The sequence below is a fragment of the Condylura cristata genome, unplaced genomic scaffold (assembly GCF_000260355.1).
Source record: "Condylura cristata isolate star-nosed mole 26May11 unplaced genomic scaffold, ConCri1.0 scaffold00008, whole genome shotgun sequence".
In the NCBI taxonomy this organism is placed as follows: domain Eukaryota; kingdom Metazoa; phylum Chordata; class Mammalia; order Eulipotyphla; family Talpidae; genus Condylura; species Condylura cristata.
The window spans coordinates 4,957,212-4,980,097 of record NW_004567109.1 but is presented as its reverse complement, the minus strand read 5'-3'; positions in this window follow the sequence as shown (position 1 = coordinate 4,980,097).

The window sequence follows — 22,886 nt, the reverse complement described above, 5'->3', positions numbered from 1 at the left end:
TCCTTGGGGCTGGGCTGGGCTGAGAGCTGAAAACCACCCAACTGTACAGGAAGGGGAAGAAACATTATTTTCAAATGTCTTCAACATCTGAGCAACCGCAGAGCTGCCTGTGGCTCCTGCCACAGACCGACTCCAGGGCTCAATGCTGTGCCAGGACTTCACCGGGCTGTGAGTTTAGAAGCAGCAGCGATTCTGTGTCTAGAGAGCATCATCTATCAAAAGCTTAGGAGGTAATGCTCAAGGTGAGGAAGGCCTCTTGCCGACTGTTAAGGATCACTTTAACCGCTAACGTTTACTGAGTGTTTACTATATGCCAGCAACTGTGAGAAAAGCACTTTATGTCATCTCAGTAGCGAGATCCGAGGATGGTGAAGTGGGGTCGGCCACGGGAGCTTGACGCACAGGAGGTGCTGAGTGGGGCCCACGGGCTGGGCTAAAGGACTCCAGGACTAAGGCCACGAGGGAGGTTCTGAGGCAAGATTCTGGTCTGACAGAGTAAAATTCCCACTGGAGAGTGGACAAGGATTGGCCTCCATGATGCTGACATCCACAAGTCAAACAGCAATTGGCAAGTAGGTGCAGAAATCCTGCACGTGGAGCAAAGCATCTGGATCCCAGGGCTATCTGTCTGGAGGAAACGCGGGCTGTGTGTCTCGTGCAAATATCAGACCTTTTCCATCGCCTCTCCCTATCCTCATGACCAGGAATTGGGGGATGAGAGGAGGGAAGCCAATGCAGCTGAATTCTCTTGCAAAGAAAAAGAAGAGCAGCTTCTTTGCAGCTCAGCATTTTGGGGGACGTAGGGGAACACATGCGCTTCAGCTCAGTCTCCTCTCGCTTTCCCTGGGAGAGCAACTATCACACTGGTGGCAGAGCCAAGCTGGTCCCTTCCAGCAATGTCTTTATTTCCCATTTTCAAGATCTGCTTTCCTTTAACCCCTTCCTAGCTCCATGCACTTACACCCCGCTGGATACTAGCAAACGGTCAAGGTCAAGAAGCAGGTGGGTGTGGCCCTGCCCCCACCCGCCTGCAGCATCCTTTCCTGCTCCAATGAGACCACTTCCCTCAGCTCAGAAGGTCTTCAAGGACACTAATTCCCATCCGATTGTGATTATGTGTCCCCCGGTGAATATGTGTTGCCCCCTGAGCCAAACTGGAACCCCAGAAAAAAAGGAAGGACAGCCAGAAGACGGTAATGCCTCTGTTGCTGGACTCTAGGTGCCACAAGGAAATTATATTTCTGTGGGACAGAGAAGAGTGGCGACTTCCATGAAAGATGAAAATCTGCCCTAGGAATCACTTTGACTGCCACCAGCCAGGTTTGATGGAGTGGGCATGTGCCGAGGACGCCACGACAGCCTGGCTCTGGCAGGAAACCATGTGGGGTCCCAGTGGCGGGCTTCTGTCCCTGACCCCCATCACTGCCCCGTTTCAAGGTCTCCGGCAAAGTATTTGCCTTTTTTGAGACTCAGTTTCCTGACTGAGAAATGGGTGTCAACTGCACACCTTGAAGGTGATTTCTGCCTTCATGAGGTCAACTTAGTAATGAGATCACATTTGCCAAAAAACGCTCTCGAGCTGTAAAAGGCCTATCGAAGTGCAGAATCTCTATTTTTTCTCAGAAAGTTCTACTGATTTTCTGATTGAAGGGTCCTCATGACGGAGGCACTCAGCATCCCCCTCATTATCTGGGAGGCCTGTGCTTGGTGTGCAGGGCAGGCACTTCAAGAAATAAGGTGGAAGACTGTCAGAGAGGAGGGGAGGGTTCCAGGTGTGTGGAAGACCCACCCAGAGGGGCCTGACATAGGCTCACCAGACATGGCCTAGGGAGCCCTGTTCAGGATGTAAGTTGGTGCCCTTTGAAGGGAGAGCAGAGCCAGAGGAAGAGAAGTAGATATCCTTGGGGAAGAAATAACTCCTAAGCTGCATCCTTTTTAAGTTTTTTTAAAGACTGATTTATTTATGCGTACAAGAACTGGGGTGCAGGCAGAGGTGTGAACTGGGGGGTGGTAAGAGGACTCACCAGAGACAGAGTGGGGGACAGAACAGGTGGCCTGACTAAAATCTACCGCTAAGGGGAGCAGCAGGAGGGACAGGAGAGGTCTGCTGTGCCCTGTGGGTCAGCTCCCTGGCCGGGGATTAAACTCGTGCTGCAGTGGCTGCAGACAGCGTCATAGTGCTGAGACTTAATCCCTTGTGCCACTAGGAAGGGCCAAAAGGCTGCATCCTTACTGCTACACTTGACCTTCTGGCTGCAGCCAGGCTGGAACAGGGCCGGCCATCTGGGTTGAGCGCACTTATCTGTGACTGAGTAGGTCAGGCACATAATGCTGGCTGTCTGGGAAGCTTTGTGGGGCTGGTTGAATCTGTATCCAACATAGAGGCTGATTTAAAAAGAGGCATTCTCTGTCCTGTGTGCTTGGCCAGATGTTGCCCCCAGAGGCTGTGCCACTTAAATGCCAGGGACCATGGTGCCAGTGCACAGTCCCAGGGCTCAGGAACGCAGAAGCATCCCCAGGAGCAGCCCCTACCCACTAGCCGGAGTCGTGGGTAAGAGAGACTGACTTGCTATTAGTCTCTGAAAGCATCATCGGCCTAACTCTCACTCCACTTGTTGAGTAGTAATTACTCATGGGGCTCTGGTTTCCACGGGATCAGGTGTGTGCAAGAGAGAAAGAAAGGGAGGGGCAAAAAAAAAAAAAAAAACTGCACAAAGATTAGAACACAGGTGAGAACAGCCCAAATGTTGCCTACCGGTCTCTGCTCCCTTTCTGTTTGGGCAAATATAGCTATTATTTTAGACTGCTTTTGTGCTGCAATAAATGAGGACCTGGTTTTCCCTTAGAGGACAAAACATCCCAGCTCTCCCATGGCTTCAAGGTGCCTGGGCTAGCTCTCCTGGTGGGCTTCATGTGGTTGAGAGCTGCTCATCCTGTGCCATGGCAGACATCACTAATCACTCAGAATCCTTCATGACACAGTGGCAGACATCAGTAATCGCTCAGAATCCTACTTGACACAGCAGTTCAGGCAGCCGAAGCCAACTGATTGGACTTGGTGTAAGAGGTAAAAAGTATGTGTCACCCTTGATTTAATGCTTCTCTATCCCACATTCATATGCTTGGGGAAAGAGTACGAGGCCTGCTGCCTTTCTGTAGCCTCCTGGCAATGACATGGGCTTCACATCAGAGAGAGCGGAGGGCTCAGTGAAAAGTGATGGAGATGTAGGAGCGAACATTTTGGGAGCACATCCACACACAAGTCACATGTTTTTCTCCTCCTTCTCTCTCACTTTCTCGCCCCACCACCCCCTCTAATCTCTTCGCTGCACTGTCTCTGGCTAGCAGGACTCGGGGGTAACTGGGGAGCAATGTTGGTGTACAGGGAGGTGCCCATTACTGGGAAGTGGGAACCAGAGTGTGAAGTGGGGTCTATTTCTCCTTGAATTCTAGTAAGAAAACTGGCCAAAGCTTGGAGAAGTCCAGTCACCGAAGCTGCCAGGCAGGAAGCAAGTGTTGGGGCCACCCAGTTTGTAAAGCAGAAAGGAAACAAGGGTTGCCATAGCTCCCCTCTTCTGTAAGCTTGGCTTTTCTCAAAGTTGGCTGACTTAAGGGCCTTCACAGACTGACTCCAATTTTAAGTCAGAAGTGTTTCTAGGATTGCTCTCTCGTTCATTCATGCAACCGTACCAGTCGGAGACCTATTGGGACCCCCGCACTGTGCCAGGTACTGGGGTACCTCCGTGGCCAAGCCTGGCCCTGCAGACAAGCAGACTGAAAGGAAAATGGACTTTTTCTGAAGTCTGATGAGGTCCACAGTAAAAGCAGCTCAGGAATCCACAGGCGTGTATTTATCAAAACATGCACATATGCGTTGGCATAAGGTATTTCAAACCCACAGCTTGTCCTGAAATCGTGGCAAGACTCATTTTCAACTCTGCCCCGGGAGCCAGGACCAGCAGCCAAGGAGCTGGATCTGCCGCAGCGGTGTCTGACTCGTGGTCTTTGTTCGCTGAAGAATAATTCATTGAGCACTAGCTCAAACGGGACTTTCTTTTCCAACAAAACCTGTTTTCAGAGAGTTCACAGAAAATGACCATTTTGCATCTACAGCCAAACCCTCCACCCCATCTCCCCCAGCCCAATGGCTATAAACAGGACATGCAGCCCAGGCCCTGGAGGGACTGGGTCCAGGAGAATTCCTGTGGCTGGAGGAGCCCCTCACCATTATGTGGTGGACACTGGGAGCACAGTTAGATCGAGAGCTTCAAGTCAGCCCTGCAGGGCCGAGGGGACTGAGGTTATCATCTCAAAGCTGCTTCTGGAACAGCACAAGCCAGGTCAACTTGGAGACCCATTTTTTTCTATCAGATCACTGTTCACACTTGCTCAAATAAATGACTATTTCCAACCCCTTGATAGGGAAATCAATTTCACCTGCCAGTGCACAGAAGAGAAAAAGCCACAGACAACGGAGTCACACAAAAGAGAATTTGATCGTTTTCTTAGATTGGAGTCTCGGAGCCTTTTCAGAAACACCCGAATACAAGGATCCCCGTTTAATAAATGCAGCCTTGTGGCCCCCTGTCCCCTGCCCTTCCTGACTGGGTGCATCCCTTCCCACAACACAGGTCCTTTCTGAGAAGAGTGGACAGGGCTTAGCTTCTGCCTCAGACACGCTGTCTCGCTGGCTAACAGAATCTGCAGCCAGCACGTGCCTGCCAATGGGGAGCAGAAGGCATGGTGAGGGCTCCAGCCTCCAGCCCAGGTGCCTCTGAGCTGACTACAGCCTGGGTCAGCTGCCTCTTGGCTGAAACTTGGGGAGAACCAAAGCCAAGTCTCTGCAAAGCTGTGTTCTGACTCCTGGTCCCACCCTCCAAAATGGAGAGATAATAAATGCTTCCCGTTTTAAGTTTCTATGGTTTGTGGGTGGTTTGTTACATTGCGATGACTCAGCGGTAACCTCTTTGATATTCTCTGACCAAGGATGGTCGTCCCCTCCACAGTTCAGGAAGCCCACACCCTCTCGTTTTCTCACTCAAAATACAGTACCAACTGAACAGGAGGTTCATCTGTTTAGCGACCTTTTTTTATGATATCTGTGCCCCCGTCAGTAGGATTCACTTATATAGTCAATCAACGAACATTTCCTGGACTCCAGTAACTATGGACAAGGTGATGCCTGTGGGCTGGGATACGGAAACAAAGGGCACTTTCTCAAGTGTTGGGGGGCTGAGGGGTGATATCACACATCACTGTAATGTGGAGAAGGGAGTTTCAGACAATTTGGGGCATTCAAATGAGATACTGTTTTAGTCCTCCAGTAGCTTACTCCAGTCTAGATGGGGGTGTGGACCTCCTAAATCTAAATAAAGAGAGATGATATTATCAGCACAGCGTTGGTGCTTGATACTTTTCTGACAAGTGCTGGATACCCAGTTACTAACAAACAAATACTAAAAGATGTGAGATTTATGAAGTATGAAGTATCTGCCAGCTTCTTAATTTTTTAAGAAGACTTATTTATTTATGCACACAAGAACTGGGGTACAACCCAGAGGCACAGTGGGTGAGAGGGTTCACCAGAGACAGAGTGGGGAGCAGACCAGGCAGATATACTGAAATACACAGCTGAGGGGAGCAGTGGGGAGACAACAGAGGTCTGTTGTGCCCTGTGGATCAACTCCCTGGCCGGGGATTGAACTCGTGCTACAGTGGCTGTTGATCACCTCACAGTGCTACACTTTAAACTGTTGCGCCACCAGGGAGGGCCCAGCTTTTTCATTTTTTAAGTTCCCTGGGTCTCAACTACTTATTGGAGAAAAATATTCAAAAGAAAAGAAAATTCTCTACTTCCATCCCTGGGTGAAGTTTTACCTCATTCTTTCTAACTCCCTACTGTACACAGAGCAAATTAATCCAAAATTTCTCAATACTGTAAAGCTCCATGGAGAATTTCATAGATTGGCTTATGCCACCCTATTGTCCAGTTGAAGGAAAGGGCTCATTGCTCGTGAAATATACCAGAACCTTGCTAGAAGACTGCCCTAAAAATGTGAGCTGTAAAGACCTTTTATGTCTTTGTTGAATATGGAAACAGAAAAGGCTACATTAGACTTTGTGTGTGTGTGTTTTCACTTTCCTTCTACATTCTTGGTTTGGGCTTTTGATAATTTGACTGTCACATGCAGGGGCACATGGCAGAATCAGGGTTGACATTGAGGGTAGACCAGATGTCTTCAACTGGCTTTTTTTTTTTTTAAGATCTATTTCTTTATGCACACAGAACTGGGGTTCAGGCCAGGGGTGCAGGGGTGGTGAGAGGATTCACTAGAGACAGAGTGGGGAGCAGAACAGGCAGATCAACGAAGTACACTGCTGAGGGGAGCAGCAGGTGAGACAGGAGAGGTCTGCTGTGCCATGTGGGTCACCTCCAAGGCCAGGGATCCAACTTGCACTGAAGCAGATGTGGTTCTTTAGTGCCATGCTTTAACTGATTGTGCCACCAGGGAAGGCGCATCAATTGTCATTATTTCTTAGGCTAAATTTGGCTTGCATGGTATGTGGGTTTTGATGTTACTGTTTTTAATCAGGCAATAAATGACCACTGTATTCTTGATTATTACCGTTACACTATGGCTCTGGAACACTTTTTACAAAATCTCTTAGTATAAAGGAATATGTTCTACTCATGTTTTCATCAAATATGGGAAAATGAGAAGCAGACCAGATGCGATACACACTACAATAAAGGCAGTTGTTAAACATGAATTTCTGCTCTGCTTTACTCCTTAACCTCCTTGCTGATCCTTGCAGGCACTAAAGTCTATGGCCCCGGCACTATTTCCAAGCACTCCGGGGAATGATGATGCATGGATCTCATTACAGCACATCACCACCCCTCAAAATGCAGTTGGGGGTCACTTAGTCAAGCGACTTCACCAGGCTTGCACAGGAGATGGAGAACTCAGGCAGGTTGCTACTGCTGGTTTCTCACTGACTTCTGACTTCTCTGCACACTAACTGCGCAGAACCTACTATTCCAGGTCCTGTTTCAGCTAAATGGATCCAAACCCGACCTGAGCCCTGGAACAGAGTGCCCTTTGCCGATGCTGACCCCACAGATCCAACATACTTTGATTAATAAGGTATCTTGCGTAAAAGCAAAATATACTTGAAAAAGAAATTCACCCTTTTTGGAAGCACCGCAGCTTCCCTTTGGGGAACTGCCAGCTCCCCACTGTGCGTAGTGCTGGGGAGATGATAACTCCTCTAGTCCTGCAGGAGGGAAGCTGAGGAGGCCAGATCTTCAGGACCCTAGAACAGGCAGAGGTTTGCGCCAAAGCCCAGCCAGCAGACTGGGGGCCAAAAATCTACCTAGTGACCACTTGTTGCCATGGTGACGTGCCCGTCAGGCTTCCTGGCACCTGGTACTCACTGTAACCTTGACTCTGGCTGTGTTTATGACCCGGCCCCCGACCTCCCGTTAGTCCGCCATGCCCAAACCCCCCCAAAACTTCCCCTTGGCTTTTAGTTTGTTGTTTGTAACCACAAGCTCGCAGAAACTAAGCCCTGGATGGGGCTCAGAGCAGGAGTGTGAGTCTAAATTCTTGCAGGCTGCTGTTTCAGAAGTCTCACTATCCTCCCACCTGACAGAGGCGGATGGCAATGGGGGTGAACTCTGGCACAACCTCAGTTTCTGAAAGGGCTAGGACTTTTGGGGTCATACTTGGAAGGCTTCCAAGCAGCCAATTCCCCTTTCTCCAGTCTTTGCTCCACAAATCCCACTGTCCCTACACTTGATGCTTGGGGTGTCACTGCACAGTAGCGGTGGGGTTCACGTCCCCTGCTCCCCAGCATAACGACGCAGCCACACACTTAAATCAAGTGCCTGTGCGAGTTCATCACGAAACCCCATCCCACTCCTCCAATCAGCCAGGGATTGCAAAAACATAAACTAAATGTGAAGCAACAGGATGGAGACTATCCAGGAAAGGAGAGACAGGTGCGGGTGGATGGCCGTTCCAAGGAGGCTGCAGGTGGGGTGTGCGGGCCCCACATGGCCGGAGCATGCTGCGTCTCCCATTCGCATGAGGGCATTTGCCCAGGAAGAACAAACTGGAAAACCAGGCTGGAGGTGGAGTCAGGCACAAACCGACCAGCCTCCTCCAGAGAGGCCAGTGAGAGCCAAACTGTGCAACAGCCTTCCTCTGCAATGTCACGCGAGGCTAGGAGGGTTCGCCATCCTTTTCTCAGTCTCAGAGGAGCTACCGCCCACCCGCAATGAATCTGAAGGAACAGAGAAGACGTCAGGTCAGGAACACCTCTGTGCACTGGCTCGATGCACCACCCTCCACCCCGCACCAAAAGGCAGGTGGCATGGCCCTCACTCTTGCACTCATTTCTAGGCAATATGGGTTGAAGATCACACTTTTCGAAGGTTAGGGCTGGCCTCAAGTAAAGTTCTCAAAATTACCCAGAAGGAAGTCAGGCTTTGCTGGCTATACCCCTTGAAGAATACAGCAGGCCACCCTCATCAAACAGCCGTTTCTGCCCGCACACACAGCTGGCGGAGTGCCACTTGGGTCCTACTCCTAACCTGGTAGCCTGCGGAAACCTGGCTTCTCCGCAGCCCCCCAGTGAGGAAGCTCTGAGCTAGATGGTGGCACACAAGCATGCCATCTGAGTTCCAGAACATCAGCTAATGATTTTCTGGGTTGTAAAATCCTCCATCTCCAGGAAAAGATGGAACAGCAAAGAGAAAGTGAGTGGATGAGGCCAAGATGCAAGGAGACAGGTCCAGGGCCTCCAGCCACTCAGAGACCACGGAGCAGGTGCTTGGTGATGGGTGGCTGAGGCAAGCCCTGGAGAGATCGGGTGTAAGGGAGGGAACGGCCTCACCTGAGAGCTTGAGTACAGCAGCTCCTGAAGCCATCACACCTTGAACTATTTGGCGGGGGAACTCAATGACTCCCACTTGGTTTAAGTCTGTCTGAGTCCATTTTCTCTCATTTATAATCCTGTGATGGCTACATTTCATGGATCATGGACCAGGTCAGGGCCTCTGAGTTAGACCAGCCTCTGCCACTAGGAAGCCGCCTGGGCAAATCTCCCTGTGAGTCTCTCCCCAAATCTCTTTGAAACAAAAGGACACCAGTCCTGTCGGATGAGGGACAGCACTTCTGACCTCATTTCATCTTGAAGACCTCTGTGAAGATACTGTCTCTAAATAAGGTAACATTTCTGTAGTACCAGAGATGGGGGGGGGCATGGACTTGGGGGCACAAGTCAATCCATCATACCATCCTACCCCCAAAACACTGAATGCCTCCATGCTATGAATTTATTCACACAGCCTTACACTGCTTCTGGGATGGGACCTGTTCTGACAAATGCATCATAAGGTGAGTTTGCTGTTGTGTGACTGTCAGCACCTGGATGGTCCAGTCTACTATCGAGGCCTCCAGGGTCCTTGGATGGTCCAGTCTACTACCGAGGCCTCCAGGGTCCTTGGATGGTCCAGTCTACTACCGAGGCCTCCAGGGTCCTTGATTTATCACATATGTGGTTGGTCACTGGACAGAAGCCTCTATGTCATGATGAGGTATATGACTACACTGCATGTATTTTACCTTATTATGTATATATACACTAGACTTGTGTATGCATGCTTGCATATATGCATACATATGATTTGGGATTTTTACTGAAAGTGGCCATGTGCAATTTTCAGTAGACAGTAGATTGAAATCTTGAGCTCCATTCCAGAGCTACATATACTGAAGTACTCCCAATCACCTTGGGCATTAGGGTACATTGCACCAGCACAGCTCAGGCAGGAAAATAACTGACCCTTAAGAACTAGGTCTGTCACTCTTCTAAATTTTAGTTGCTAACAGGTGAGATGGGAAACAGACTAGGGAGTAGCTTCTTGTCTTCAGGCAGAATAAGGCTTTGGAGTTAGTTGCACCAATATGCTGGTGTGACTACTTAAAAAAACTTGTGGGAGCAGAGAAGAGTGGTCCACCAGGAATGGGGGTTGTGATGGGATGGGGAAGGGAGGGGTTCAGCATGGCTTTTTGGTTGTTCTGCTAGAGGCAGATTTTCTCTCTCAAGGGGCACCCGCAGACCATCAGTTAATGTTTAAACTTAACAGATTAAGAGACACAGCTGGAGGTTTTTTATGGAGAGGGGGATGTCTGTGCCTACTTCTCATTTGACTCTGAACTTGGAGATGGGTGAAGGGGGACTACACTGCAGGAAACCCGAACAGACACAGAGGCAGAAGCAGAGTGGAATCTGGGTCCCACGTCTCTCTCAGGCTCACCTGAGTGCTGAGATGGGAAGCAAAACTGCCCCAAACCCAGAATGAGAACATCAGCATAGATGTTTGAAGAAGTAAATTATTTTCATAGGTGTAGCCAAGGAGATACCTAGTATACACAAATTGGAAGTGCCAATGATCTGTAACATCTGAAGATATTCCTTCTTCTGACGATGATCTTAAAAGAGGCCTGGGAAAGTCCCAAGATCAATTTCAACCTAATTTAATGAATGCTGTGAACTTAGCTTATGTTGGAGGTGGCCAGCAGGTAGGCAGGTGACCCTCTAATTCACAGGGTGAGGATTGCTGTCCTGGTGGACTTTGCCATCCTTTGCTTTCAGGGATATAACTGAAGGTTTGTGGGCTACTCTGTGTCTGTACTGCACCCCTCAAAATCTGCCAAGAAACCCTACTATTCATATGCAGCCCCGTGCATAAAGAAAAACCACACGCTCTGCTGTAAGCATGTGTCAACTAAGTTCAGTGTTACAGCTGTTGACTTACCTTGCTCTAAGGAGAACAAGATCTTATGGTTTCCTGTGTGGGATTTATGTTTATTTAAATTTTTTTTGTAACTTAAAGGGCAACTGAAGCCCTGGAAACTCTGCTATCTGAAGTGCAGGAGAGGAGAACAATTCTGCTGTCAGACTTACCCAGAAAAACAAACTCTAGGCAACAGGAAGACACAGAATGTCATCAGAATTCAAAGGAAGACAGCAAAATATTAGGTCTATGGAAGAAACGATGACCTTCCTTCCCGGCCTTCCTATCCCATGAGAGGTTCAGAAGGGATGAGTCACTGGGATGAGCTTCTGGGTTAATAAGACTTGCTTTCCTCCACTAATAGTATTTCCCATTACCTTCCACCCGAGGTAATACCATAATCACACTCCATCAATGCACAGGGGAGTGGGTGGGGCTTCAGCCTCCCACCCCACTGAAGCTCCTTCCAGCTCTTCCAGGAACCCTGGGGTTCCTGCTAGTATGATTCCCACTAGCTTATGGGATGGGCCACTCCAGGCTTTCTTTCACCACATTTGTAAAGCTCCACCCTTCATCTCTGGATGTGTCTTGTGTCTTATCTTCTATAGCCCCCGGCCTACAGCGGTAGCCTGCTGGCTGGGACTTAAATTAGGCAGCTTTTGAAGATCCGGTGGCCCTGTGGCAGCCAGCCACCTTATCTCACCGTGCAGAAATCCCCGGAGAGGCTCTTTCTGCAGAGCACAGCCCCCACCCCCCACCCCCAAGAAGGGCTGGAGATGGAATTTTGATTTGCAAAACCAAACAATACAAAATAAAACCTGTCTTTCAATATATTACTTGGGAAGCACAGATTGCCTTTGGGAAAGCCAGGACATTTCCAGGTTGCAAGGAACCTTAAAAGTTATATAATCAAGGGGTTGGGTGGGGTAAAAGGAAAGGTGGGGGTCTGAGAGACCTGACTCGCTGGCCAAATTCACCCTGATTGCTGAGATAATGGGGTGGGGTCACGGCTCCCTGGTTGCTCTAAAGGGAGCCCCAGGGAAGAGCAGAGGGGGTGTGCCTAGTTTACAAAGGTCCCAAGTGTCCAGAAAAGCAGGTGTCACTGCACCTGTGTTGATGCTGTTCACACTGAGCTGCCACCGGATGGCAATGGGCAAGATCTTGTGCCTTTATAAAAGGTGCTTTGGGTGCTCAATTTTAGGTCCCACTGCTTGAGAAATCAGGTCCCAAATCAGGATTTTGTGGTGTCCTAGTGAGAAATGTTGAGTTTCCCATTGCAAACTTCAGACTGGGACTTCTTTCCTCTTTAGCAAAAAGCAGAAGTCCAGCCTCGCCCATCTGTCCAGGGTCCACTGTCCAAATGGAGAGTCTGAGTTCTCTGGTGCTCCTGACCTCTGTCCTCGGTAGATGCCCTCACCTGGGGAGCTCAGTGGCCACAGCAGAGGCTCCAAAGGTCAACGGAGCACCCACACCTGCTAGTGGGGAAGGCTTAGCTACACCTCCCACTCGAGGCCTCCCCCATCCCTCGCGATGACCTGACCAGGTGGTGCCTGCTCGTAGGTAGAGTGAGTGGGGTTAGTACCGATCCTGAGCTAAGCAATCCTGTGGTTCTGCTCAGCTGGATGGGAAGTGATTGTGTTCAGTTAGCAGCCCAGACATTCGGTCAGTCTGGCTGAGTGAAATGGTCAAAATAGAAGCCTCTTGCAGCAGCAACAATCATAATAACACCTTATCTTCTGTTTATGTAACACCTTGTAGTTTTGAAATTGCTTTCTCGTTCATCATCTCTTTTGATGCTCGCAGCGGCTGGATGGGGCAGAGGGAGCGGGCATCATCAGCGCCTCCGCTGGCCCACAGGCTGTCTCTGAGGGAATCAGACAAAGGTGCCCTGCCTCTGGGATGCTGGGAGGTGGGAGGGGGAAACCGCACTCGCTTGGACATCAGCCTCCCCTTGCTCTGAATCGCACCCCCTTGTGTAGGGCACACCCTGCTCAACTGTACATGGCGGACCCGAATATTAGCTCCATTTTTAGAGGAGGAATTAAGGCTCAACGAATTGAAGTGACTTGTCCAAGGTCACACATCTTGTAGCTCTTCTGGTTATAGTCCCCAATTTTCCAAATTCTTCTACCTTCTGTCTCACCTGCTTAATTCTTCTACCTTCCGTCTCACCTGCTAGTTTTGCATTAACAAACAGCCCTCTTTAGGGTTAAAAAAATGACTTAACTTGAGCATTTTCTTTCGCTCTTTTCATCCAAATGTCCTGCTTGCTGAGTGAAATAGATGCTCACATCAAGAGCCAGCCGTGCGGATTTTGTTGCGCCATGTAAAATTCCATCACAAAGTTTAATCCTTTGAGACGTTTAGGGCTGCAGCTGCAAACAATTAATTTGTGTTAAAATCCAAATGCATCAGGAAGAGAATTCCACGTCACTGCTTTCTAAACTATTCCTCTGAACATGAGTGCTCAAACGAACATCCAGAACACCTGGAACATTCGGAAAACACGTCGCTGGATCCCAGCCCCAGGCTTCGCGTTCAGTGGTCTGGCTGCAGCCTGAGAGTCTGCGTTCCTAACTCATTTCCAGTTGCTGCTTTCAGGACCACAAGTTGGGAAGGAAGGTTCTAGAAGATACTGACAGGAGTTCATTGACTAATTAATTTATTTTTAAGCATACATAATAGTGTTCCCATGGATATCCATCCAAAAGATAGTGTGAAAAAAAATCTATCAATGTGATTTGCAAATGTTCTGGGGCCTAGTAGAGTCCTTGGGGAGTTCAGCACCTGGTCCCCATCTTCCAGGATCTCTAGATGCAGCAGGGGACAGAGAAGGAGACGACCATACACACAGTCCTGAAAACGAACCCAGAGGAACCCTATTTCAATGAGGCAGTGCTCATGTGTGCAATCAGCAAATAGCCGGACCTACATGCCCGCGTTTCAGAGCGAAAGTGCTGTGCTTCCCCACCGCCACTCCCCTACAGGAAGAAGGAAGCTCCTCCTTCCTGACAGGAGCCCCTCCAAAGACAGAGTTAGGGAATGCTGACTGGGTTTCCAGGGGAGTGCAGCTTATAAACTAACTTTTTGTTGTCGATTCTGAACAAATGCATTTCATTGGAGATATAACTGACTGTTCGCAGAGGTCAAGAAACCCAATGGGCAACTTGTTCTGCCCCAAGAAAGGAGGACGATAGGCATCTGTGGGCTGGGGGTGTGGGATAGTTGGGCAAGCCAACAGCAGACTCTCAAAAATCTTGTTTGAGCAGCTCACGCCCTTGAAGGCAGCAGCTTTTGTGCAGACGGGTTTAGGGCAGGCTGGAAACGTACAGAGCCTCAGCGGCCACCAGTGCAGGATTCGTGGGTGTGCAACCCCAAGTCCCACACCTCCTGTGTGAGGACAGCCCTGCGCTTGGTGTCATGCTCTGCTGTTGCCCTCTTGAAATTCTCAGCAATGCTGCACCAGGGTGCCCCTGTTTTCACTTGATACTGAGCCCTGCTAATTATGTAGTCCGCTTGGATGGTGAGAAAGTGAGTCTTTTCATGAAACCTTTTTTCAGCACCTACTAAGTGTCACGCATGGAATCAGGCATTCGACATTCTTGATTTTGTGGGCGGGGGCTCCTGCCAGAGGATCTATTAGCTGACTGCAGAAGACAGACACATGAATAGCAGCTGACGGCTCAGTGTGGGCAGCAGGAAGCGAAGAGAACACGCCCGATCCCTCATGCCCACAGGAGAGAGTTAATCTCTGCCAAGCGGTCCCAGGCTGTCAGCAGAAAGCTCCACGAAGCCCGTCACAGCCCTGAGGGCTGGAGTCCTCGCCCAGGTGATTTATGGTGGGAGGAGCGGGGGAGTCTCCATCACGCAGAGCAGCACCTCCGTGCCAAGTTTAGCTTCCGTCAAGGTGATGTTATTAATGTGGATCTTCTTTCCAGCGGCTCATCAGATAAGCCTAGTAATCCTGAACATCGGTACAGATTGACTTTTCAGTGAGAAGGCAACGTCCTCCCTTGGCCCTTGATTTGTCTTGAATTTCCCTCTATCCCTATATACCCTGTTTGAATATAACTCAACAAATACCCAAGTCTGGTCTACCGACTGGACCCAAAGCGCCAACTGGATCATCTGAAGTATGGGCGGTCTGCAGGACGTGACCCCTGGGTCACGTGGGATGTGTGATGATGAGACTTTCTAAGCCGTTCTGAGCTCTGGAATCGGAGTGCTTTGCTTTGCTTTTTGTTTGCCTGACTTAATTTCCATGTGATGCCTTAACCCTTGCATGTTGGAGAAGGTCCCAGGAAGGAGTGGGCCTCAACCGCTGGGGCCTGCTGAGGGCACATGACACCTGCTGTGCCCAGGCGACAACACCCCCACCAGAGAGGAGGAGGCAGTGTGGGGCGGGAACAAGACTCACACAGGTGTGCAGATGCGAGGAGACAGAGCTGAGCCCCCCGACACCAGGTGGGCTGCAGGTTAGGGGCTCCAAGGGGCCATCAGAAATGACAGAGAACATGGGACTCCCCCCAACAGAAGCCCTCCGTTTACACCTGTGATTTGGAGACTCATGTATAAGATCTCCCTTGGAAGTATTCTCTAACAAAGGATGAAATGTCTTAGGCAATGCATGGTGTAAGCTTCAGGGGAGAGGCAGATTGGAATGAGCTTGAGTGATGAAGGAGAAACAACAGAATGTGGCCGCACCTGCAGGCTGCCTACCTGGGCCTTGTCTCTAGGGGTCGCCTCACGCCACAGATGGCCCGAGTTACCATATCCCTCACGCCCTGACATGCTCAAGAGTTTTGCTCGTCACTAAAGGACCCTCGACATTGCTGTTTGCATTTCCCCACATCCCCCACGTCCCCCACATCCCCACCACCATTTAGCTGGGCTGCCTTTCCTCCGGGTTGACTTTCCAGAGACACCCCCGTGACACTTCCCTTCTCTCCAATGCTGCTACGTTTCTTCTTGCGCTCTGCACACTTTCCTCCTTCCTCTATCTGCCAGGGTGTATCCCCCAAAGTGCACATCGGCTCCCTGAGGCCAGGGCATTGCCGTGTCCCTTGCGCTGAATGCCAGGCCTGCCAAGAGCAACCGCCCTCGCTCGCCTGATGCATGAGCATGGATACGGCTGGCAGGTGCCAGATGGCTTTCCAGAAGGATGAGACCAACAGAAGCAGGCCCAACGCGGGGAGTGGGCCAGACTACAGATCTGGTTCTTTCAACAAACATTTATTGAGCACCTTCTTTGTGCCAGCACCCCACAGGAGCGGGGTTGTTAACTGGGGGAAGTTCTCCATCATGGGGGAGCCATTCCAGAGCAGAGCTAGGAACGGACCTAACACGTAGGTTGGTTACCTTGCCTGCCAGGAGGCTAGCCTGTGGAGTCCAGGTGCAGGAAGGCAGAGGAGAGGGAGTGAGAGGTGGGGTGACGAGCAGGTGCTAACCGCACAGAGATGGGGGAAGGGCCCCCGGCATGCGAGACTAAGGCTAGCACAGGACAGAGTCTGGTGCTTTTGAAGAACAAAAAGTAAGAGATCAGATGGCTGGAATGGGGTGTGTGGGGCTGAGAAGAGTTTCGGCATCAAGAAGGGGTGAACTCATTTTGGGCCTCACAGGTGTGTGCTGATGGGCGCAGTAGTCACAGCCACGGGTGACCGTCTACACGAAACTGAACTTGCGGTGGAGTTTTGTGCTCTGTGTATGCCCAAGGGTGTGGCCTCCTGTGCCTGGTGTACCATAGTGGACATTCTCGCACACCCCGACCCCGCTGCTGCAGGGAATCCCCAGGGGGCACACTGGTGGCACCCTGGGCTTGGACACTGGGTGACACTGAGATGCTAGCAGAGGGGTGGCATTGTCAGGGGAGGGGAGGACCTAGGGGGTGAAAATGGGACAGGCAAGATCCCACAGGGCCAGCTGCGATCTGGTGCTGAGGGGTCGGGATACTGCAGCGCCAACAGAACGTGCTGACACCCTGGATGTGGGCTGTGACCCGGGGGTGGGGGGTGAAGGACACCGCCAGGGCTGCAGCGGTGGAGGCTGTGGCCAGAGCGAGCAGGGCCAGTCTGGGATGTTCCAAGTTTGTGGTGCTCATCGACAGCCCAGCTGAGCAGGCAGCTGGATGCAGGAGCCTGAGGTCAGGAGAAGGCTCTGGGCTAGACATGTGGTTCGACACTTGTCAGAACAGAGCTGTGGTCCAGGGCCAAGGCAGCTGTGCTCGCTGAGAGTGGACAACGGTGGACACAAAGGAGGGAGAAGACGTGCTAGAGGCAGGGCCTGTGGGGGCCAGCAGGTGTCAGAGCCTGTCGTGGGCTGTGAAGTTTCCACTGGACCCTGCCAGCCATGGGAGAGGCTTTCGGCAAACACATCACCGCTCCGCTGCTGCTTCCCATTCAGCTCGCAAGGTCAGTGTGTCACTCAGTGAAAACTGAAAGGCTCACAACCGTCAGCCAAGCCCTGCAGGACGGGTCCCCCCCGGACCCTCCCTTCTCCATCTGCTCCTGGACGTGCTGACAGGCTCACTGCGCCAGCCACACCTGCCCCTTGCAGACGTCCCAGCACACCAGCCACTCTGCCCCAGGGACTTTGCACAGGCCGCTTCCCGCCTGGAATGCTCATGGCTTACTCCCCGTCACCTCATGCTCCCTGCCCCCTCGTTCCTCTCTCTCAGCGGACTGCTCTCCACGAATCCTACGGCCTTGTTTATTGTCAGTCTCCCTAAAATCACTGACTCTAAGTCAATCCCTTGGAGGCAGGGGTGTGAGATGAGCGTTATTCCGAGGCACCTCTGGAACGTGCCTGTCACGCAGAGGCGGGCAGCGACTCGGGAGCCACGCAAAGCACCGGAGGGACAAACACACGGAGAGGCAAGGCCGGCGTCTCTCCAGGCCGCCAGCCTCCCGCAAAGGAGGACCTCCTTGCAGTCACTCAGAGCTACGGGGAGTGGAAAAGGCAACGAAGAGGGTAGAAAAGGGGGGGTCAGAGCTAACCTGTTGCTCTCAGAAGTGGCCCAGTGGTGCCCCCACCTCGCAGCACAGATGGGCACGTGTCGTCCTCCCCACTCCAACTCCTCCTCCTCTTTCGCCTTCATCTTCCTCTTTGCCATCACTTCAAACGCGGTCCTCTCTGGCTTCGTTTAAATAGCCAGGGTAGAAATAAGCCGGGGTGGGGATGGAGGTGCCCCTGAAGCCCTCACACGCCTCTCAGCAGGGGTGTCCCCCCTTCTCATGTCCGACCCGGGGCCGCAGGGCACCCTGCACAGGTGGGTGCCTTTCCTTTGGCATGGGCGCTGAGGGGCGGTGGAGCCCGGCGAGGAGGGGGCTTGCCTGACCGTGGCCTTCCTCTGCTTTCTTTTAAAAAAATTACAGCAAATCGATCATGTTGGAAAAATTGGGCAATTACTTTTACAATGCCTTGTTTCTGACAGCCAGCGGCGAGGTGAGGAAGAGAAAGAACAAAGATACAGGTCTCACTGTCTCGTTCTCTTTGTCCGGCATAAAGCGTCATTTTTCATGATTGTTGAAAATTGCACCAGCCTCAGCGACGACTTTCAAGGGAAGCCGAGGCCCTTAAACATGCACATTTCACTGGCTTTGTTCTGAAAATTATTCTCATCACTGTAAATATGCTCAAGTCTTACGAGTTAAGGAGAAGTAATAGACTGGCAGGCAGCTCGCGCCCAGGCGGGGGGCTGTGGGCTCGGCAGTGCGGGTGGGAGGCGGGTGCCTCTGAGGGAGGGGGGGACGGCTCCCACCAGAAGCTGACGTGGTTTGTGGAGAAGAGACTCATGGCGCTGTGACTCACCCCACTTGCGTGCTGCCACGGCCCAGGAGGCATCAAGACAACATGAGTGATTGGAGGAGTTTCACGGAGGAGGAGGATGAGACACACTTTTTATTAACGCCCCTGGAGGACAACAGGTCTTGATCTAGGTGAGCTGGGGAAGGAAGTGGCAGTGGGGGACTAGCAGGACACTATTGATAGTAAGGTTGACTTAGTTAACAGCGGCGCGTGCTGGTAGGGTCTACACCTGTGTGGTGGATGAGACACGGAACCGAGACTCAGGTAAGAGTCGAGGAAAATCCTGTTCCCTCTACAAGAGCTGTCTGACCTTATTCCTAGGGCTCAGATCTTGCCCCCCTGCTCAATGAACAGGCATTTGGGGTGGGTCAGAGGGTCAAGGCACAGAGGTAGGAACATTGCAGCATGTTCAGGGCAGGGCAGGTTCCCTGTGAGGCTGGAGAGGAAGGGGACCCAATTCTCCAACTTTCTAGAAGTAACGGGAGAACCTTCTACAAAGTCCAGTTGGGGACACCGTGCTGAAGGCTACTGAGTGTTATGATGCGAGGGGCTCGTCACAGAAGCTACAGACTTGGGGAGAACCTGCGTCTCGTGTGCCCCCTCCTCCTCGAAAGGCAGCAGCTGGGTGGAGTGTTGAGAGCAGAGGCTCCTGGAGAAGGTCCCAGCCTGCATCCAGGCCCCGGTGCAGAGGGAGGGCGGCGCCCTGGTCTGGCTCTGGACACAGAGGACAACCTGCTCAGCTCGCACCCGAAGGTACCCCAAAGGAGCCTGACTCCCTGCTCCCAGGGGCCCCAGTGTTTTCTAGAAGGATTCAGTCAGGGACTGCTGAAGTGTCTGGATGGTTCTACAGCCTAAGGATGGTCTTGTAGGGGAGAAGCTAACCCGCTAGAAATGGCGCAGTCAGGTAAAGCTCTTCTCCCAAATGCCACAGAAAATCCTTTGCCCCTTTTCATCCTTTGTGAGCTCTGGGACTTCTGAAATAAGGCGCCCAGAGACTTCCCTGGATGCCACTACCAGAAGTCACGCCTCGCAGGGTGCCTCTACCTCGTGAATGCCACCCCAGGTAGTTCCTGTGGAGAACAGCCAAAGCCCATTTCTTTTTCTCAAAGAGACTCACTCTCTTTGAGGCAAGACATCAGAGAAGGGGCGTAGATGACCCCGGCAGCATCCTCACCACGCCGTATTTCCTCGAGGACTCTCCCCGGCCAAAGCACGAGGCCTCCACGTGCCCGTCTCCCTTTTGATCTGGGCCTAGGTGCCCCCAGATGGCGGCGGGGCGCTCACGCAGGCAGCGCTGTGGTGGAGGATGTCGGAAGAGCAGGGCGGGCCGAGGAGTGGGCGAGGGGCTGGGATTTTAGCTCCGCAAAGGGAGGACCAAGCATCCTTGCATTTCATCCCATCTTCAATTATTTTTCAAATCACTGGTAAGTCCTTTATATTATTTTTACTTTAAAGCGCTGTGTATGGATGTGCTCTCATTTACTTAATAAAGTCCCAGAAAAATGCCCTCATGCGCAACAGTGGCTGACCACACCTCTTCTCTTTGCTTTCCCCTCCCTGAGCAGTCCTCCCTTGCCTCTGCCACCGAGACCCCCTAGACAAGGTGAGGGCGCATTTCTCGTGGGTCCTTAGTGAACACCGTAAACAGACGTAGGCTTTATGGATGTGGCTGGTGAGTGCAAGTCAGCAGGACGGGCAGTGGCGAAATGGCGAGGATGCAGACATTCCCGAGTCCCTGGTGATGGGCTCCAGCCCCAGAGGGCGGGTGCGGCAGGGGTCTGTGCCCTGGCTGGGGCCTGTGCAGGGCAGACAGAGAGGGAGCCAGCAGGGAAGACGGAAATGTCCTAGCTCTAGATGGAGTTGGAGGAGTATGGTCCATGGGTCTAGGCATCTTTAAAGCTCACTGACCTACACAGGCGAAGTGCAGTTTACTCTACGTCCTTTCTAAACAGAGCCAAGGAAACCCGGCCCTAAAGATACTAGAGAGGGCTACAGGAGGGGTGACGCAAAGATCAGGGAGGGCGGAGGAGGCTTCTGTTCGTGTGAACATGTGCAGATGTGTGTGCATGACCGTTCCCCACACATACCTGGTGGAGAGGGCCAGGGAGGAGAGGGGTTGGGCCAGGGAGGTGAGGGGTCGGGCCAGGGAGGTGAGGGGTCGGGCCAGGCAGGAGAGGGATGGGGCCAGGGAGGTGAGGGGTCAAGGAAGGGAGGTGAGGGGTCAGGCCAGGGAGGTGAGGGATGGGCCAGGGAGATGAGGGGTCGGGGCCAGGGAGGTGAGGGGTCAGGCCAGGGAGGTGAGGAGTCGAGCCAGGGAGGTGAGGGATGGGCCAGGGAGATGAGGGGTCGGGGCCAGGGAGGTGAGGGGTCAGGCCAGGGAGGAGAGGGATGGAGCCAGGAGGAGAGGGATGGGGCCAGGAAGGTGAGGGGTTGGGCCAAGGAGGTGAGGGGTCAGGACAGGGAGGTGAGGGTCAGGCCAGGGAGATGAGGGGTCAGGCAGGGAGGTGAGGAGTCGGGCCAGGGAGGAGGGGGTCGGACCAGGGAGGTGAGGGATGGGCCAGGAGGGCCATGAGTGTCCTGAGAAACTCAACTGTCCTTCGGAATAACTGGATTTGTGTCCTAGTCAACTGCTGTCAACTGAGTGCACCTCTGCAAACCTCTGGGTCCTGGGTGCAGCTGAATGACGTCATCCTGATGCTCTAGAAGCACCCCTCCAGCTATGGGGAGGCCTGCATGGGAGAGCGCTCTCAGCCCAGTGACTGGCACCCAGCACACCCAACACAAGCCCTGGTTTCCGCTGTCGCTTTGCTGTTCCTGTGGCCCCTCGGGAGCGGGGGTGACACCTCTCCTCATCTGGACTGCGCCTTCCCTTGCAGCCCCACAGGGCCCCTTCCCAGTCCTCAAAGAAAAGAGGTCCTTGTCCTTTTTTAATAGATGAGGAAACTGAGGTTTCAGAGAAGTGAAGCAGCTGAGTGTCTGACAGTGAGTTTGAGCTCAGGTCTGTCCTACTTCAAAGATGGGCTGCTTTTCACGTAGCCAGAACAGGAGGAAAAGGAACAGGATGAACTGCAGTTTGAGCATTTCTGCTGTGGGGCCCTCACGGCTCTGCACAGAGCACACGTTCCAGATGCTGACTCATTGCTCTCTGCTCATAGTAGGAGGCGACCATCGCCTCCACTCTGTTTATAACTTAAAAGCCAATTTTCTAGGGCTTTGCTGAAAGATCATAACACGACATGACAGAGACCCTCCTTGACTGGTGATGGGAGAACAAAAGCCATCATGTGAATCCCAAATAGCAACAGAGACCTAGGTACGTAGACAATTCCTAACGTGATGAAAGGGATGACTCAGGGCCTGGGTCCGCTCTATCTGCCCTTGCCCAGAAGGGAGAAAGATGGCATCAAAGATGACAAATCTAAGGGCTTTGTAGAATTTAGAGAAGATGTGTATGGAATTCAATTTGAGCTCAACAGACTGACTGTATTGAATTATTGCTTGATCTAATTGAATGCATCTATTTCTTTCATGTCTTTCCTCTACCTTTATTATGTCAAGAAATTGTAGGAAACCACTGGTAAAAAGTGTGGTTTCTGGTCTGAAAGGACATGTGAGTTTGGGGCGGCATGTCTTGCACACCAAGCATCTAACTTAGCCTCGGTGCTCACTTGATTGGAAGTGTGGGCCTTCATTATTAACCTCAACTTCTGAGTTAACACCTTATAGAGTCAAGAATGAAAGCAGAGAAGGCCCCTACTTTGACTTGCTGAGAAAGTTCATTCCTCCCAACAGGCTTTCATTAAGCTAAACTATCATAACTGGTACTGTAGACCTGACATAAATCAGAATGTGAGCATTACACAGAACATAGCTGCCACTTTGCCAGAATCCTCTTCTAAACTTGATAGATTCCAGGTCAAGGAAGCCAGCCAAACACTTATTGAATCCACTGAGTAGGGCTGTGGCCGATAGTCAAGTTGAAAGAAATCCATTTTGAAGACGGTGAGTTCAGTCCATCACTGGAGAATGCATTAGGAAGAACAGAGCCTGAAGTTCATTTACAGGTAATCCATTATGAATCTGAGTCATAACTTGTATTAATGAGGACCTAGATACTTCAGTACAAGAAGAAGAAACCTGAACTGAAATCTGAAGTCAGGTTTTTCCAACTTTGAGCACCTAACTTCGCATCAATTTTGCATCAGTAGGTCTTTCTAAGGTCCCATGATGCCATTGAAGCCCCCGATTCTTTGAGTGGCCTGGACATGTGACAAGG